Source organism: Hemicordylus capensis, chromosome 1 (genome assembly GCF_027244095.1).
Source record: "Hemicordylus capensis ecotype Gifberg chromosome 1, rHemCap1.1.pri, whole genome shotgun sequence".
Taxonomy (NCBI): Eukaryota; Metazoa; Chordata; class Lepidosauria; order Squamata; family Cordylidae; genus Hemicordylus; species Hemicordylus capensis.
Genome location: NC_069657.1, coordinates 59,380,109 through 59,398,138, shown reverse-complemented (window position 1 = coordinate 59,398,138; position 18,030 = coordinate 59,380,109). Strand labels below are relative to the sequence as shown.

The following is an 18,030-nucleotide window of genomic DNA, read 5'->3' as shown; positions in this document are numbered from 1 at the left end:
TGTGGTGTTGCCTTTGTGTCAGTGATCCATGTTGCATTCTGTAATAGGGACTGTTCAGACAGTCTGTTGCACAGCTGTTCTTACTTAGAAACTAACAGCCAGGTCTGTTAGTGGTATCACTCGGCAGGTATGATAATGACAGTGAGGGTTTTAATTATTTTTTTAAAGTAATATTTGTCTCATTGAAATGAACCAAGTGAATTATAAATAAGAAGTTAGACACATCTCTTTCCATTTTTGACCACTATAAATGGTCCTGCTGCTTGTCTAGAGAGCATTAAATTGAATTAATTGTCTTTGCCTAGGCCCGGAAAGGAGTCCATTGCTACAGTCCTGAATCCCATCACCTTGTACTCATCAGATAAGCAAATTCTTGGCAGATTTTAATTCATTCAGTAGGTATTTTGATGATGTCATCTTGCTCCATTCTGTAAATACTGCTCAACAGATGCTTTCTGCCTCTGAACCTGGAGGTTGCCTATAGCCATTTAGACCAACAGCCATTGATAGACTTGTCCTCTGTACATGCATGGTAAGGCATAGTTAGTAAACAGATGCAGAAAATGCCCAAGAAAATATGTGATAGAAGACCTTTTCCCCATTACACTTAGAGTATGACACCAAGTTACATACACATAGCTTAGAAACTGAAGTCTGAAATATTAACAGCTTCATTTGACCCAAGGCTCCCTCTCACAGAATAGGCAGGAGCACCTGTTCTTCTTTTCCCCTTGAATAATAAGCGCAGCATATTCATTGCTGGCCAAAATTAATTACACTATCTAATAAATTTTGTATATTCTCAGGTGGAGCTCAGGGTTCTGCAGTCTGAAAAAGTGGAACATTCGCTTCTTAACAGGTAGACCTATTAGAATTGTTTGACTCTGGAGGACCCCAAGGGATTTTCCAGTTGTTATGTCTGGTGCTCATGTTGATGTCCTAGTTGTTCTTTGGGGAACAGAGATGGCTCAAGCAGTAGATCTTCTAAGGCTTAAGGATCTTCTCCTTCCAGTAGAGTTTGATTGTTAACCAGGGAGTTGTGGACTGCGAAGCAGGTAGGGAACTGGTTTGAACTTAAGTGGCAGAAGATTTGAAGCCAATTTAACCAAACATAGGTAAGAACTCACTAGTGAGCTGTTCTCTGGCACTGATGTCATCATGATCTTGCCATCTAGAAGACTCCAGCACAGAAGAGGAGGAGCTAAGATCTGCAGGCACTGGATCCAGGTACAAACACAGAGCCCAAGCCTCTCAGCAAGCAGCCCAGAAGTGGAGATCCCTGAACCAAGACATTTAGCAGCCGCCCCTTTTGTCTGATTTCTTTGAGAAACTGGCCCCCTCTGAACTGGGCCCTTGCACACCCTCGAGTCTGCTTGCCACTGCAGACAACACACTAGATGGAGTTACAAAGAGGCGGAGGCGGCAGCAACCCAAGTTATTGGGTGCTTGAGGCAAAATGCAAATTGCTGCCCAACCTTGCCCCTGGGCCCAGCCCTCCTGCCGAAGCATTTAAATGGGACAGTCTAATGGCGACTCCATGCATGACTTCAGCAGTGCTGCAAGATAAGCCCAAATGCTATTAAAAGCCCATGGCTATTGAAGCAGAATTACCACATTTCTCCCCATTTGCAACAATGGAGATAAATGTGGTAATGCTGTTTCTGCTGCCACTGGACTTTTAAAGCATCGGGGTTTATCTTGCAGCTTCACTGAAGCCCCAGATGGAGCTTTATAGCTCCGAGAGCATCATGACAGCCAATACATTTAAAAGGAGGTGATTTTGCTTTATGTTGTCAATATTGTTAATATGATTAAATTTATTTATATATCACGTTCCAGCAAGAAAGATCTAGTAAAAGGTACAATAACATGGCTCCCTGTCCCCAAAGGGCTCACTATCTAAAAACAAAATCCACAAATACACTAGCAACCACCCCTGGAGAGATGCTATGCTGAGCTACATAAGGACAGTTGCTCCCCCCGTGCTAAATATGAGAGAACCACCACTTTAAAAGATGCCTCTTAGCCTAACCGGGGGTGTGCGGGGTGTTCAGGACTGATTCAAAAGGTACACCTTCATATAAGTACAGCCATCATGCCTAAGTAAATAAGTTGTTTTCAAATGATAAGGGCATTGAAGAGTGAATTGGTCCTTAGGATTTAACGACCTGCCACATTTAGAATCAAGAAGGTATTTGGGTAGTGATTATGGAACTAGCAACACATTAAAACACCCATGCATATTACAGTGTCCAAACAAATACTAAGGAGTTTTGCCCTCAGGCTGAACTGAAAGTTCTTAGTAGCTTCAACTTGAATTTGGGGCTTAGTAGTTTCAATTTGAAATAGGACTTAACTTTTTGCATCTCTTCTGCATCCAGTTTCACTCTTCCCCAGGGGGAAGGGGCAGGAAATGACTCTGGGGCAGGAAATGACTTCATGTCCCTCTGAAGAAGAAAACAGAAGGGTAGGGACCCATCTTCACTTTTTGTCCCAGGGCCTACTTCAACCTGGCAGTGCTCCTCTTTGGGCAATGCTGCATCACAGTATAGTATACTATAGGGGGAGGGGTGGGGGGTAATCTTGGCTCTCCAGCTGTTTTTGGACTACAGCTCCAAGTATTCTCAGTCACAGTAAATTATGGCTGGGGAAGATAGGAGGCTGGAGGGCCAGGTTTGCCCACCCCTGTTGTAGAACATAGGGGGCAGGCATTGCAGCAGACATCTTCCCCATCAACACAGATCACAGGCCCTGCCCCACAACGGATACCCAACCCTCTGAAAGTACTGCCACAATTCTCTTTCTACTCACTAAGGAGCATTTAAGCCCACCCCTAGATTTTGCCTGCCTATTGTTGTGGGTCTTGTATCCCCTTGCACAAATTAGGGATGTGCACAAATAAAAATCTGCAATTTGATTTTACCTCAAATCAAATTGTAGACCCCCAAATTGATTCATCAAAGAAGCTGGCTTTGCCAGCTGCCTAGACAAATCACCCCCGATTCAAGCCGAATCAGTTTGGGTGGTGCTTCTTTCCAGGGACAGCTGGTCTACCCATTGGGAACAATGGGTAGACCAGCCCTACAAGGTAGGCTGGCACATTAAGTCCAGAGTGGAAGGTTGGTCTACTGACCAATCCCAATTGGTAGACCAGCTCTCCCTGGAAAACCAGGAGAGCTGGTCTACCAATTGGGACTGGCAGGTAGATCAACCCTCCACTCTGGACTTAGCACATCAGCTCACATCAGGGGAGAACAGGTCTAGGGTAAGACGTGTGAAGTCCAGATCAGTGGGTTGGTCTACCCGCAGATACCAATTGGTAGACCAGCTCTCTTGGTTTTCTGGGGAGAGCTGGTCTACCAATTGGGAGCAGCAGGTAGACCAACCCGCTGCTCCAGACAGTGTGTCAGCCTGCTTCAGATGGCTGGTCTACTTCCTGATCCCAATTGGCAGACCAGCTTTCCCAGGGGGGGAAGTGCTATTTTGAGGCCCATTTTTCCAGCAAAATGAGCCTCAAAAAGGCACCCAAATTGCCTGAAATTGATTTGGTCAAATTGAGGATGATTCTTTCTGACCCCAAATCTGGCCCTTTGTTTTCAGGGTGATTCAATTTGGGGTAAAAGAATCAAATCACCTCCACTGCAACTCAAATAAATTTGCGGGCGAATCAAATTGCACATCCCTAGCACTAATAGCTTGACATATTTCTTTAGTACTGTATCCATAATTTACTGAGGGGAAACTGAAGCTAAGAATAGTGCCCTGCCTAACATAGAACAGTAGCTCTGCGGATGAACAGGGAGTCTAATGCTGATTTCCCTGCTGGGGCTGAACATGCTGGTCGATGAACTATACTAACTTTTCAAAAATTCTTAGGGCCTCATTCTGAATTGGCTTTTTAAAAGGCCAAATTCAACCAGACTCAGCTCTGGTTGTTCGATTAGGGAGGATCACTTTTCATACGGCATCTAATTGCATGTGTGAGTTTCCAATGAGCCTGGGGTATGCACACAAGAGCCTGCTAGTAAACAAAGTGCTAATTAGCATACCGCTCATACACATATGTGCAAATGGCATCCATGTACAATTAAGTTATCCTGTTGGATACAAAATGATGGCAGCAAAGACAAGATGCTCCATTTCTTCACCCACAGTGCATCATGCTTCTATCTTTAATTAGACAGAAAATAGAACAGTGTCAGTATACAGGTCATCTGAAACATAACTGAGATTTGTCCTGACTCTTTTGACATTTATTTATTTTGGTTCAGAACTAAGCAGAAAAATGTACGAAGAACACACTCCATCAGGCTTGCATGGAAAAACTCTCCAGTCAACTGAGTCTGCAGTCAGTTTTGGTTCTTCAGTTATTGGTATACGGAAGAAGAAAGTTTTTTTAAAAGAAAAAGAATAATAATGTAATCAGTGGGTGACATGTTCTACAGTGAAAGACATGCCCATGCCACTGAGGGGCTCAGACCTGCCCATGTTACTGAGGGGCTCTAACACACACACAGCAATAGTGCTGCGTGAGAGGGCTGTTCTGGTACAGCTCACTCTTGTGTGATCTCAGGTCACACAGTACTTTCAGTGAGAATAATGCAAATATCATGCAACCAGAGATCACCCAAGGGCAAGCTGCACTGACTCTCTTGGGCAGCAGTGTTGCTGGGTCTCTTAGAACTGTCTAGCAACGTGAGCAAGTCTCCACTCCCGCAGAACATGTCAGCCAGGACTCTGCAATGCAGTCCAATGTATGTTTACTCAGATACATTCCACTGTGTTCAAAGAGACTTCAGCCCTGTTCACACGTTCTGTTCAATCCTCGTATAAAGAGTGTACAGTTATTCATGTGTTACATTGAACACAGGTCCACAGTATACTTCCTATCTGTACCATGCATTTGAGGCAATGCCACTAGGCAGCTGTGTGTTCAATGTTTGTATGAAAGGATCCGAATTGTATATGTAGAGGATTTATCTATGTGATTTGGAACCCCTGGAGTTCCAGAGTTCAAACTAGGGATCACTGTTCCCTCTAAGGCGTGCACACGTGTGCACTCTCACAAGTTTTCTGATGTCTGCTCAGTTAATTTTAGATCCTGCTCAGGTTGAATTAGAAAGGCCCCACTCTGAATGCACGTGTGCACACAATGCCTTAATACTGCCGCCTGGAACAAAACTCATTCTTCACAGAGATGAAAATCATTAGAGGGATGCTAGGGATGTGCAAATTGATTTGGGTACAAAATGATTTGTACCCAAACCTACCTGTTTGGGGCTATTTTGTCGACAAAACAAATTGCCCGTGTGCTAGCTGGCTAGATTTGGGTCCAAAACAAATCGCCCAGATTTTGGACCTGAAAAAATTGTAGATTCAGACCTCCATTTTGTAGAGAGATCTCTTGCTGTCTCCATTTTGTGTTAGGAATTTTTTTTAAAAAAATCCTGCTCTCCCAAGCTTCAGATTGGTAATTTAAAATGTGCAACGATTGGCTGGCGAGTCCCCCCCGGTTACAGAATGGCTCATTTCCATTCAAATCTTGTGTTGTCAGAGGTGACTGACCCCACCCCAAAGAAGGGATATGTTTGAGGCAGTTTGAAGGAGGGATTTTCAAATGTACTTAAGGAGGCAGTCAGCCACTTTCTGCCTTTCTGCCTCGTGGGAGAAGAGAGCCAGAGAGAGCCAGAGGAGCTTTGCTTTCCCTTGCCTGCCTGCTGCCTGGAGTGGATTCTCTGCTCTTTGTTCCTACTTTCCTAATTGAGGAAAAGAGAAGAGAATTATTTTTCACCCCCTTCCTGCTGCTGAGAGAATCACTGCCTGCTCCTGCTGTCTGTGAGAATCAATTTGGGTACAAAATGATTGGTATCCAAATCTACCTGTTTCAGGAGATTTGTGGACAAAACAAATCACCCCTGTGCTAGCTGGCCAGATTCAGACCCAAAACAAATTGGGGGTGATTTGATTCGGGTACAAATCGAATTTAAAAAAATCGATTAGTGCACATCCCTAGCTCAAACTGAGCATCTAAGCTCTTCACAGATACAGCTCCACTGCCGTCATACAAATAGCAAATATGCAGCTGCCCAGAAGTGTGACTTGAGGGGTACAGCTAATGGGCACAATCTTGTTCTGCCCTCACAATTCACGTGATGCTGAGGGGCATGTTATCATAACAGTAGATTATGAAAATGATGCAACATTATACAAATACACACTGCACAATTACATCACTTTTAAATCCACAAGCAGCTTGCAAATATTGCAGTAAACTGTCACAATCACACCACAGGGTAGTAAGCCTGGATCATGTTGCTAAATGTGCTTGCTCTGTTTTTTATTTTATTTAAAATCTTTATATTCCACATTTCCAACACAATACTGCTTAGGGCAGCTCACAACAACTATAAATCATAATAAAATAGCATAAAAATAAACATGCAGCAAAGCAGTTTAAAAAATAGGGCAACAGCTGGCTAAAAATGGGATCCCAATTAAAACCAAATTTAAAATTCAAAGATCAAACTGGTACAGGCTGCGTGTTAAAAAAACTAAAAAAATCTCTAAAGAGGAGGGTCTTTAAATGCTTTTTAAAAATCCTAAGAAAGAATGCCCAGTGAAGCTCCTCTGGGATGACATTCCAGAGTCAAGGGGCCACAATAAAAAAGGCCCTGCCCTCATTCCCCACCAACCAAATCTGATCAGTGACATTGCTGCTAACAGGGTCTGTTTGTTGAAACTCAGGGTCCTGACAGATTCATATGGGCAAATATGATCTCTCAGACAAATAAGTTGGCAAATTGCTTATTTGCAAAGGAATGATGCCTCACAGAGTTGATAGCATAAATAGATATTTAATTCTGAAAGCCTTTCCCATGGGATGACTGGTAACAGCTTCATCTGTTAGTGGAGGGAGTTGACCTAGAAGACACAGAACTAATTGGCAGTTAATGAGCCCAACAACATCATGAGACAAAGAAATCCACAATACAGTTGGATGTTTCTGCCTGTTGGGTTCAAGCCTAAAAGGTCAAGTGAGGAAGTGCAATCTGCCAGTTTCATCATGATATTGTCAAGACAGGCAGGATTAGTTTTCTTTTCGGCTGTGTGTATGGAGGAGGTTACAGTTAGACACTTTAGAAAAACGGATATGATACTAAATGAAATAAGGATATGATGCTGAATGAATTTTCTTGGTCTGGGTGGAATATCAGCAGCAGGTAATTATTAATAATATGAGGGCTCATAAAGGATGCCGGATTCATTTCTACAGGCTAGAGAGGATGAAAAAGAAAATCCACAATGTTAAATCCAATCTGCTGGGATGCTATCCAATATGAGCCAGGATGCTATCCAATATAAACAAATGAATGTGTGCAAGACCATTGTATCAATTCTACATGGCATGAGCATGGCTAGGTTAGTGCTGTAGAAAACAGTAGTCAAGGGAGCCCTCACAGAAGGTCAGGGGGTGGCCTCCTCTGCCCTCCCTGTCATTTGAACACTAAGTTGAGGCAAGAGTAATTCTGAAAGCAAAAACAGCCAGGAAATAAGGGGTTAAGGAACCTCCCCTCCCCTACCCCTACTATTCTTCCTCTGCTCCTAATTTCAGCTCCAGTAACCGCTTTGTTTAAAAAAAAAAAAAATGGGAGTGGGACTTATAAATAACTCCATGTAACATGTAGCTTGGCCCCTAGAAAGACCATAATGTGTCATGTGGTGCAACACACGGTGGAACATAACATTTTCACAGTGGCACAAGTACAAAAATTGCACGGTTATTGCACAAAAATGCACAAAAGGCGCACAGAACCATTATATACAATGTGCAATGTTTGTGCTTGCTCTTGCGCAGCTGCACAACATTACATCCCACCACATGCATAATGTTATGCAGTATGTCAGTCACTGTTCTCTCAGCCTCAGCATGTGCGTGTGTGTGCGTGCACACACCCACACACACACCCTATGTAGAAATTAATATTGGCTAACCTTTAGGGGCTGATGTAAGATTACTGAGAAAAAGGAAAGGGGGCTTCATGGAAGAGCATCTTCTTTGCATGCAGAAAGTCCCAGACTCAATCCCTGGCAGCATCTCCAGGTAGGCCTGGGAGAGACTCCTGCCTGAAACCTTGGAAAATGGCTGCCAGTCAGTGTGGACAATACTGAGCTAGATGGACCAATGCTCGGACTTGTATAAAGTATAAGGCAACTTCCTACGTTCTACTGTAAACATAAAGCTCTTTGAATAGTTGATAAGTACTATATAAATGCTAAATAGTGCTATTAACACTCCTGCCAAGCTTAAAACAACTTTCACAGATGAGTTCCTAACTAGAAATATTGGAAGTACTGCCCTTAATATTATGGTGGGATCATATTTTGCTTAAAGGAAAACAAAGTGTACAGTTTATAGCTCCCTTCATTCAGCTGTGCCTCCATTGTTAAAACCCCCATGAAATGTGGGTTTCTGGAAACAATGATGCAAGCTCAGCTATGGTGGAATAACTCTGTACAATAATAACCAAAAATATACAGTTCTGCTGGGGAAAAAATTATGCGCTTCCTTGCGTAGGAGGTGCATTTTATTCACAAGGAAGCAAGATGAAAGCAAATCAATTACATTTTGTAGGCAGGATTTATGAGTAATATGCAAATAAGAGACAAAAGCAAATATCTTTGTTGTACACATTTTTAATGAAATAGAGGCATCTTCACTGTCAAATGCTGATTTTTATTTTCATTTTAAATTGAGGAGGGAAAGGCAGAAGAGAAAATTGGGAAAAATTCATACTCTGCTGCTGACAATGAAATATTCCCACTTTTGTTGCCATGTAAGTTTTGAAATATCTCACAGTCTGCCTATGTATTCACCTATGTAGTCATAAAGGAGTCCATCAATGGGCTGCCATAGGTAGTAACAACTATCACTGAGACTCTGACCACAATCACGAGGGAGACATTTCCCAAAAATGGCTGCTAGTGTAGCTAACTCCTGCTAACTGAGCAGAGACACCTTTTAAAGTGGCGATTCTCTTATATTTAGCAGGCGGGGGGAGCAACTGGCCCAATCCAAGCTCAGCACAGCATCCTTCTAGTGGTTGTTGCTGGTATCTGCCTTATGTTTCTTTTTAGATTGTAAGCCCTTTGGGGGCAGGGGACTATCTTATTTATTTATTATTTATTTTTTGATGTAAACTGCTTTGAGAATGTTGTTTTAAAAATATTCATAGAAGTAGTACACAGAAGTGGCAGGCCCAGGCTGAGTTCTTCTGTCTCTCCCCAGAACATTTTAGCACAGTTTAGTAATGTGATGATATCCATTTTCTGCATATCATCACACTGTATTTCCTAGCACCTCCAGCAACAGCCAATGATGAGGCTCAGGATGCAGAACCAAAAGTGCTGATGTCATATGAAGCTGCCTTATACTGAGGCAGATGGACCAGTGCCTTATAGTAAGGCACTGGCCCAGCTACTACTACTATGAATATTTATATAACGCTCTTCAACAACATTCTCAAAGCTGTTTACATTAAAAAAAATACATAAATAAGATAGTCCCCTGTCCCCAAAGGGCTTACAATCTAAAAAGAAACGTAAGGTACACACCAGCAACAGCCACTGGAGGTTGGTGCTGGGGTTGGATAGGGCCAGTTGCTTTCCTCCTGCTAAATATAAGGGAATCACCACTTTAAGGATAACTTTTTGTTCAGGTAGCAGGGATTAAACCTTGCACAGATCAGTTTTGAAAGGGGGCTGGCTCCCTGCCTGGCATTTGACGCTTTGCCTAAAGCATCACATTACACCTTATCTTCAACACTAAAAGCACATGCTCTACCACTTCGGCATGCTCTCCCACTAAGCAACATCCCTATTCCAACTTCACACATCCCATGGCATATCCAGTCTGCATAGAATGCATCTACATAGAGGGGGGAAATACACATGTTCATTTGAGTGTCTGTATGTTGTCTCTGTGTATGCAATTGTACACATATGTCAGGCACTCTTCCTTTGATTGAGGGCCTTGCTTTTCGAGGGTTCCTAATAACAGGAACTATTTGGAGACATTCTCATCCATATTCATGAACATGTCTATGCACACAAACAACACAGGCTTTGCCCCAATTCCCAGTACGTTCACTTGTGATCACGTGTCCCACACATAAAGACTCTGTAGGAACATGAAACCTGTTCCCAGGCTTCCCGACATCTACATGACTTTTCTGACCCTTCATTTTGCTAGTGTGTACACACATCTTTCCTAGACTTCAAAATACAGGTCTTCTATGCCAGCACCATGTGTAGAGGTGCAGGGGTGTGTGTGTGTGTGTGTTTGTGTGTGTGTGTGTGTGTGTGTGTGTGTGTGTGTGTGTGTGTGTGTGTGAAAAATGGCCATACCTTGTAACAAGAGAACTATGTGGGTTGGTCAGCACCATTCAGCTGGAACACAAAGGAGGCAAAGCTCTAGGTCTGCTGGTTCAAAAAGTGGCTAGGAGTTGCTCTGATTCCATTAGCGTGTGGTTGATTGGTCCATTGGTACCTGTCCCTTGTCCCAGAACCCTTACTTGCTGGGTTGGTAATTAGTCTTCTCAAAAATGCAAGAGTGCTGGGCACAGAGGTCCACATCTGGGGCAGCTTTATGCCAGCAGTTCTAATCAGTCCATGCTGCTGTGGGAATCTAAGGAAGTACTGGCAGTCTTGCACAAGAGCACAAGTGCACAAATGCTTAAAGTTTAGGACTGGCACTTTGGGAGCTCAACTTGAATTATTTCCCCTGTAAGTTGCATTTCCAAAGTGTAGGCACACAACTATCAATATTTGCACCCTTGCACTCTTGGTCAATACCACCAGCACTTTCTAAGATGCCTGCAGCAGCACAAGTCGATCAGAAATACCAGCATCAGCCTGTGTAGCATGTGGATCAGTGTGTGCCCACCTTTCCCTGCCTACATAACCATCTTGCTTGTGAGGCATAAGCAAAGTTCCAAATATGTAAAGTACACCAAAGTACAAGCTTTAGTCCATAAAGCAATTTGCTGGGCCAAGATGCACGCTAATTTCCAGTAGGGGTGGTGTTCTGGCAACACTTTGCAGGTGCAGCTGTACAAAGCGGGCGGGGGGGGGGCTTTGTTCCAGTGTCCCTGTAACAGGGATTCCCAGATGTTGTTGACTACAACTCCCATAATCCCCAGCTGCAATGGCTTTTGACCTTTGCAGCTGGGGATTTTTTTATTTTATTTTATTTTACTTTATGTATATACCACCTGACTCCAAAGGCTCTAAGTGGTTCACAAAACACAAGAAAATCCAAATAAAAAAACAAACTATCAAAAAAACAGCAATTAAATTTAAAAAATTCAAAGATTAAGAGCCTGGCTGAAAACAAATGTATCTTGGGGGCTCTTTTGAAGGCTGTCACAGTTGTTAAACCACAAATATCTATAGGGAGGGCATTCCATAGCCCAGAAGCGACTACAGAGGAGGCTCACCCCCGAGTCACCACCGAGTCGCCAAGTCACTTATGGGAGTTGTAGTTAACAATATCTGGGAATCCCTGTTACAGGGAACACTGCTTTGTTCAGGCATTTGGTGAATACACAGGGATCAGAACTGAGACTGCTATTCCCTCCTACACATGTTCATTCGATATGTGGACAATAAAATCTGCACAGGACTATGGAGGGAGACCTATGTGCATACTGCTGTGCAAGCAAAGATACTATGAAGACTTTCAGCTAAACAAGCATAGACCAAGACTGGGATCTGCTACAGAGACCCCACTGTACATCCGTTCATTCACTTTCATTCACCAAGAATATGTTGGAAGAATAGGATTCCAACATTACAGGAAGAAGAGCAGAACTCAACATGGGGTTGCCATTTTCAAAGGAAACCTCACTCCAAATATAATGTGTACAAGAGTAATGGGTATGAATTGAAACACATTGGAATAAATCTCCTATTTGGCAGCTACTTTTTGTTTCATTGGTGTGGCTACAGTTCCAAAGATAAGGCATATATGGATTTTCAGTGGACACGTATAATAATAATAAAATGGTCAAATGGACTCGCTTTCCTAAGTAAGCCTGGATGTTTCACTCACTTTAAACAACTATGGGGAACCAATAAGCTTGCGGGCCTGAGCCTGGAGAAGCAATGTCTTTTGTAATCCTTTAATTACGTAAAGTTATAGCCTTCCCAGTTTTCCGATATGAGACTAGTTTATGACATTTCTATCCACATGCAATGCTATCCAAAAAAGTAGCACCCAGCTTTGGAAGTGAGATTGCAAGTACTAAATATGCAAAAGAGAACTGGCCAAATGTGAGACTCACAGATTGGCAATACAGCATGTACATATGAATCCTGTGCTTATATTATCAGTCAAGATGACTCAAAGAAAAGGGGGGGAAATAACACCCAAAGTAGTACTGATTTCAGAAAAAAAACCAAGGAGGTCTGATTTAAAGTGACGACTACAGATTTAAAGTTCAGACATCACTTTGCTAGCAGAGGACAGAATTAATAACAACATTTATGGTTGGGGAAATCAGCCATACCTGAAAACAAAGCTTCAGAAGAGGTTTTGCCATTGACCTCTTGCTCATGCACTTTTTCTTACAGTCCTGACAAATAATTGGTACACAAAGAAGCTTCTAAATTAAATATGCCTGGTTATTACCCTTTTCAAGCAAAGGTTCTCACAAGTGATACTAGATCAAGGATAGCAAACTCAAACAGATATTGGAAGGATGTTCACAATGGACAAAATCTTTGAGGGAGAGCATGAAGAAGACTTGGCAGCTTCCTTGAAACCCACAAAACCCAGCACAAACAATTTACCTGGGTGGCCCAACTCTGGGTGGCTATGTCCGGATGATCTATCTATCTATCTATCTATCTATCTATCTATCTATCCATCCATCTATCTATTGCATTCTTATACCATCTTAAACAACCATTTCTAGGCAGTGTGCAAATAATTAAGACACAGGAAAATATCAAAAATTAAAAATTAATAATTTTAAAAAGTAATAAAAACAATAAAACTAAGCAGTTACACATCACATGGCCAAAAGCCTAGCTAAAAAGATGCATTTTTAGGGCCCTCTAAAGGTAAAGTGTGCTGTTGAGTCGGTGTCGACTCCTGGCAACCACACAGCCCTGTGTTTGTCTTTGGTAGAATACAGGGGTGGGGTGTGTGTGTTACCATTGCCATCTCCCGCGTAGTATGAGATGATGCCTTTTAGCATCTTCCTATATCGCTGCTGCCCGATATAGGTGTTTCCCATAGTCTGGGAAACATAGTCTGGGAAGCATACCAGCAGGGATTCGAACCAGCAACCTCTGGCTTGCTAGTCCAGTCATTTCCCCATTAAGGACCCTTTAAAGTGCTCAAACCCTGTAGTTCAGTGAGGAGCATGTTCCAGAGCTCAGGTGGAGACACTGAAAAGGACCAAATCTGAACAGTAGCCAGATGAACCAGTGGCAACCATTAATAAACTTCTTTCCCAGATAGTAAAGAGCAGTAGGGACTAAATGAAGTCTGCAGCCATGTCAACCAGCCATAGGCTGGGCTGGAGCTGTAAGAGGATCCACTATCATTCAGATCCCTGCAGACATAAATTTCTCAGGACTTAATCATATTCAGCCTTTGCTCAGTTCTCATGACTGAGCATAACAAGTCAGGGATGCACTCTGGCCTCATGGTCTGCGGCTGGCCATCAAGCAACCATATACTTGCATACAGCTGCCCCTATCATCCCATGCTTCCAAAGCCACCAAGCATCACCCAGTGCTCCAAGTATCAGGCTCCCTTCCCAATCCATCATCACTGCTTACCAGTGACAGGCACTTACTAGCATCACTCTCACTGCTCGAGCTGCCATTGCTCATATGTCCTCCAGCACTGTCAGAACTGTAATTTTCAAACAGGTGTCTGAATCTGAGCTTTCCAGTTTTAGAGCTTTTGTTTGTACATCTAAATTCATATGTATGAATGCCTGTTTTAAAATAACTAAATAACTTCTCTTTTTAAAAGTTTCCTCCTGTTTTAAAATAACTAAATAGAAGTTTGTTTTTTTAAAACTCTTTTTAAGTTTCCTCATGTTCGTAGTTGTGGAATATAGACAGATGGAGGTGCTGAAATGCTGGTGCAGACTCCCAATGCATGCTGCTGCCAACATGTGCCAAATGGGGAAACTGCAGGGACACCGCTTTTGCGCCTGAATATCATCATCAGCATTTCTTGCCTTATGAGTTTGTAGCAGCAGCCCTGCACACTCCTCTGACTCCATACGACTGCAGAGAATGTCAGCCATTGACATTCAGGTGAGCCTTTGGGGACTTAAGAATGTGAGACACTTTGATTTCCACAGGACATTAAGTGAGTGGAAGTTTATCAACTGTACTCACTGGACATATGATTCCTCACATGTGCACATACTGAGGAAAAGAGAGAGAGAAAGCCACAGCTATTGTTTCTGAACAGGGTTGGGGAACAGGAGGAGAAGGCAATGGATGGTGAAAAGGTTGTGGCTATATACCACCCTTCCTGAAGTGGCTCGGGGCAATTTAAATTAAAATCAAAAATACATAATAAAACAATTAAAATTAAAAACAAATTAAACTAGATTAAAATTAAAATTAAAACTAGATGTCATTAAAAGCCAGGCTAAGAAGATGAGTCTTGAAGGCTCTCTTGAAGGCCTCCAAGGAAGATAATCCTCCCATGCCCACAGGGAGGGTGTTCCTTAACCAGGTACGACAACTAAGAAGGCCTGATACCAGATGAACTGGTGGCACCCAAAGAAAGACCCCATCTGATGATCTGAGTGAGCAGCGGGGATCTTGTAGAGAAAGGTGTTCTCTCAGGTAACTCAGACCTATGCCATTCAGGGCTGTAAAGGTAATAACCAGCACTTTGTACAGTGCAGTGTTGTAGCCAGTACAACTGGTTAAGAACAGGCATAATGTGGTCTCTCAGCGATAATCCAGAAACCAATCTGGCTGCTGCATTTTGAACTAACTGAAGTTTCTGAACCATATACAAAGGCAGCCCTACATACAGTGCATTGCAGTAGTCCAACCTGTAGGTTATCAGCTGGTGCACCACTATTTTTGGGGCATTCTCCTCAAGGAATGGGTGGAGATGTTGAATCAATCGCAGCTGGTAAAAAGCGCTCCTGGCCACACCCTTAGCCTGAGGTACCAGGGTGAAACCAAGAGTCCAAGAGTTAAGTCCAAGCTTAGCCCGCTCTTCCCGCTCACCAGTAAAAACCAGGTCTCACTGATCGTGAGACCCGGTCCATTGTTTCTGGAAACAGATTTGAAACAGGAGCATGAGTTAAACCCCTAACAATCCGGAACAGCTCTGCTGAATAAGAACGTGCAGTCACAATATGCACAGAATAAAATAACTTCCTTGATGCATGTATTGCCACAGCATGGGCCTTCACATGGGCTCTATGCTGTGTTTTATCGAATTCAAGATGAGTCCTATTCCTTTTGTACTCCAGTCATCTACCTTGCCACTTCAGCTCCCGTAGCTCTTCCATGTACTATGGAGCCAATTTTGAAGCAGTTTGGAGAGGACGCTCAGGGGCAATCATGTTTACTGCCCTGGTAAGTTCTCTGTTCCAGGTATCCACACCAAGGCATCAACAGATTCGCTGGCAGAATCAATTCCAAAGCCCTCCAAGACGCTTTGGAATCCAACAGCCTTCTTGGGCAGACCATTCTAATAGGTCCACCAGTCCTGCAAGGGTTGAACATATTTATCTCCCCAATAACCCAGGAATGTCCTCAGATTTCAGATGCATTTCTCTTTTCTTTAAAGGCTAAGCGGTGAATCCAAAAGTATCTTCCCACATACTGAAGGTTTCCATCTCACAGAAGGGCTGCTTTATACTTGTTATAAAAGTATTAAAAAGCAAAATGGTATTCTTCTATGTTCACAGATGCTTATAGAACCTCTTGCACAAGCATGAAAACTGAGACTGCATAACCCTCCATGAACTCTTGTGCAATCAACCTCAAGCTTCCACTCCTTTTTTGATCCAACTTATTGTCTTCCTACAGTGGATTTGGGCAGTCAGTGAGTGGTGAAACTGGACATCATGTGGTTTGTCAAGCTATGGAAAAAATATTTAGGAGGGAAGGGGGCATGACAGAAGCTCAAATGATTCTCATAATAAAAGACCAACTCAGATCCAGATTTGATGAGACATAGCAGCTGCATGAGTGGAACTCCTGAAATACGTTGTTTTTCAAAAGAGCAGCCATGCGGAGGAGAATTGGACTGGGGTCATCACATGGGTCTAAACCTTTGTCCCAGTTTAGCCCTCACCTAAATCACCTCCTCCCAAAGTTCTCTTAATTTCACAGGGGGAAATGTAACAGGCACAGTAACTTACATGTCCATATTGTGCCCATAAGTATTCTCATCTGCAGCTAATACCAGCTTCAGTAGGATAATTTAAGTCATGAAACAGCTCAGGAGCAAAGCAAACCACCCCCACTTCGCACACCATGGCCCCAGTCCAAATTTTCTCCCTCCCAATAGCTTCTATTGGGAAAAGCAAAAGGAGTCAGGAGCTCCAGTTACAGAACTAAATCATTGTTCAATATTCTTGTGAAACTGCTGTAATGCACAGCGTCATTGGCCTTTGATAGGAGCAGTGAAAGCCATGGAGCCAGCAAGCCTGCATTCCTCTTTAGTAAACAGCGTTCTGTGTAGTATGCGAGCCAATATCCCCAATCCAATTCTAGCTTCAACTATTCCTTCTGAGGGTCAAACTAGACAAACAAATATGAATATGACACATATTTATATACCACTTTTCAACACAAATCCCCCAAAGCAGTTTACATAGAAAAAAATGAATAATAAATAAATAAAATGGTTCCCTGTCCCCAAAGGGCTCACAATCTAAAAAGGAAACACTAAATAGACACCAGCAACAGCCACTGGAGGGATGTTGTGCTAGGGATGGATAGGGACAGTTTCTCTTCCCCTACTAAATAAAAAGAATCACCACTTTAAGAATCACCTGCAAAATAAAGAGAATCACCAGACATGGCATTGAAGCTCATTCCTTTATTTTGGTAGGACGTTTATCTGCATTGCTTTTCAGCAACAAAAATGCTCTCCAAGCAGTGATCCCTCTAAAGGGGATTCCCAGATGTTGTTGACTACAATTCCCAGAATTCCCAGATGCAATGCCTTTTGCTTGGGGATTATGGGAGTTGTAGTCAAAAACACCTGGGAATCCCTGTTAGATTCCCAACATCTGGGAATCCAAGCACTTTCCCTATGGCATGTAAGTCATGAGGAGATGTACAAAGCGAATGAAAAGATGGCTTCCTGTCTCAAAGGGGTTCACAATTCAAAAAGAAACATAACATTAGCAACAACCACTGGGAGTAGGTGCTATGCTGGGCTCAATAGAGACAGTGGTTCTCCCTCTACTAATCTAATATCAGACAAAAGTCAGCGAGTCAGCTGTCAAACTTCTGCCTAGTCAGGTGATCACCTAAATTTCACTTCCTTTGAAATTATTTCCATTGACGTCAATGGAGCTTTACTTCTGAGTAAGAATCTGGCCTACTCATACTTTAACGGGAATAACAAAACTGAATTCAATGGGACTTACTTGGAGTAAATACAAATATTGGTCTACATGTATGTCTAGGACTGAGCTGTAGAACAAACAAATGGCAGTGTCAAGAAGATGGCACCATTTTTTAATTTTCTACAAAGTATCCATAGATGTGTAAAACTTTTAAAGGCAGAGAATTTATACTTCTTTTAACATTAGACAGTTCTTTTATTATGTATTCTTATATATCAAAGTTTTTATATGAGAATGTTAGTCATTTCAGAGTAAACAACAGATGTTTGCACCTATATTATGGGTTAGTGCTGAATTGGTATTAAACAACAATGAGACAACATGTCAAAAACATTCATGGTAAATAAATGTGTCAGCAAGGAGCAAAAATATTCAAAGTTCATTTCATCTC

The 18,030-nt window shown here is 42.4% G+C and overlaps 1 long non-coding RNA gene across 1 annotated transcript; it reads left to right on the top strand.

The window, feature by feature from the left end:
- The first annotated feature begins 310 nt into the window (after nt 1–310).
- Nucleotides 311–1,479, top strand: LOC128347447 (uncharacterized). Its single transcript, XR_008317570.1, has 3 exons — nt 311–395; nt 807–859; nt 1,176–1,479. It is a non-coding gene; the product is annotated as an uncharacterized LOC128347447 (long non-coding RNA).
- Nucleotides 1,480–18,030: the final 16,551 nt, after the last annotated feature.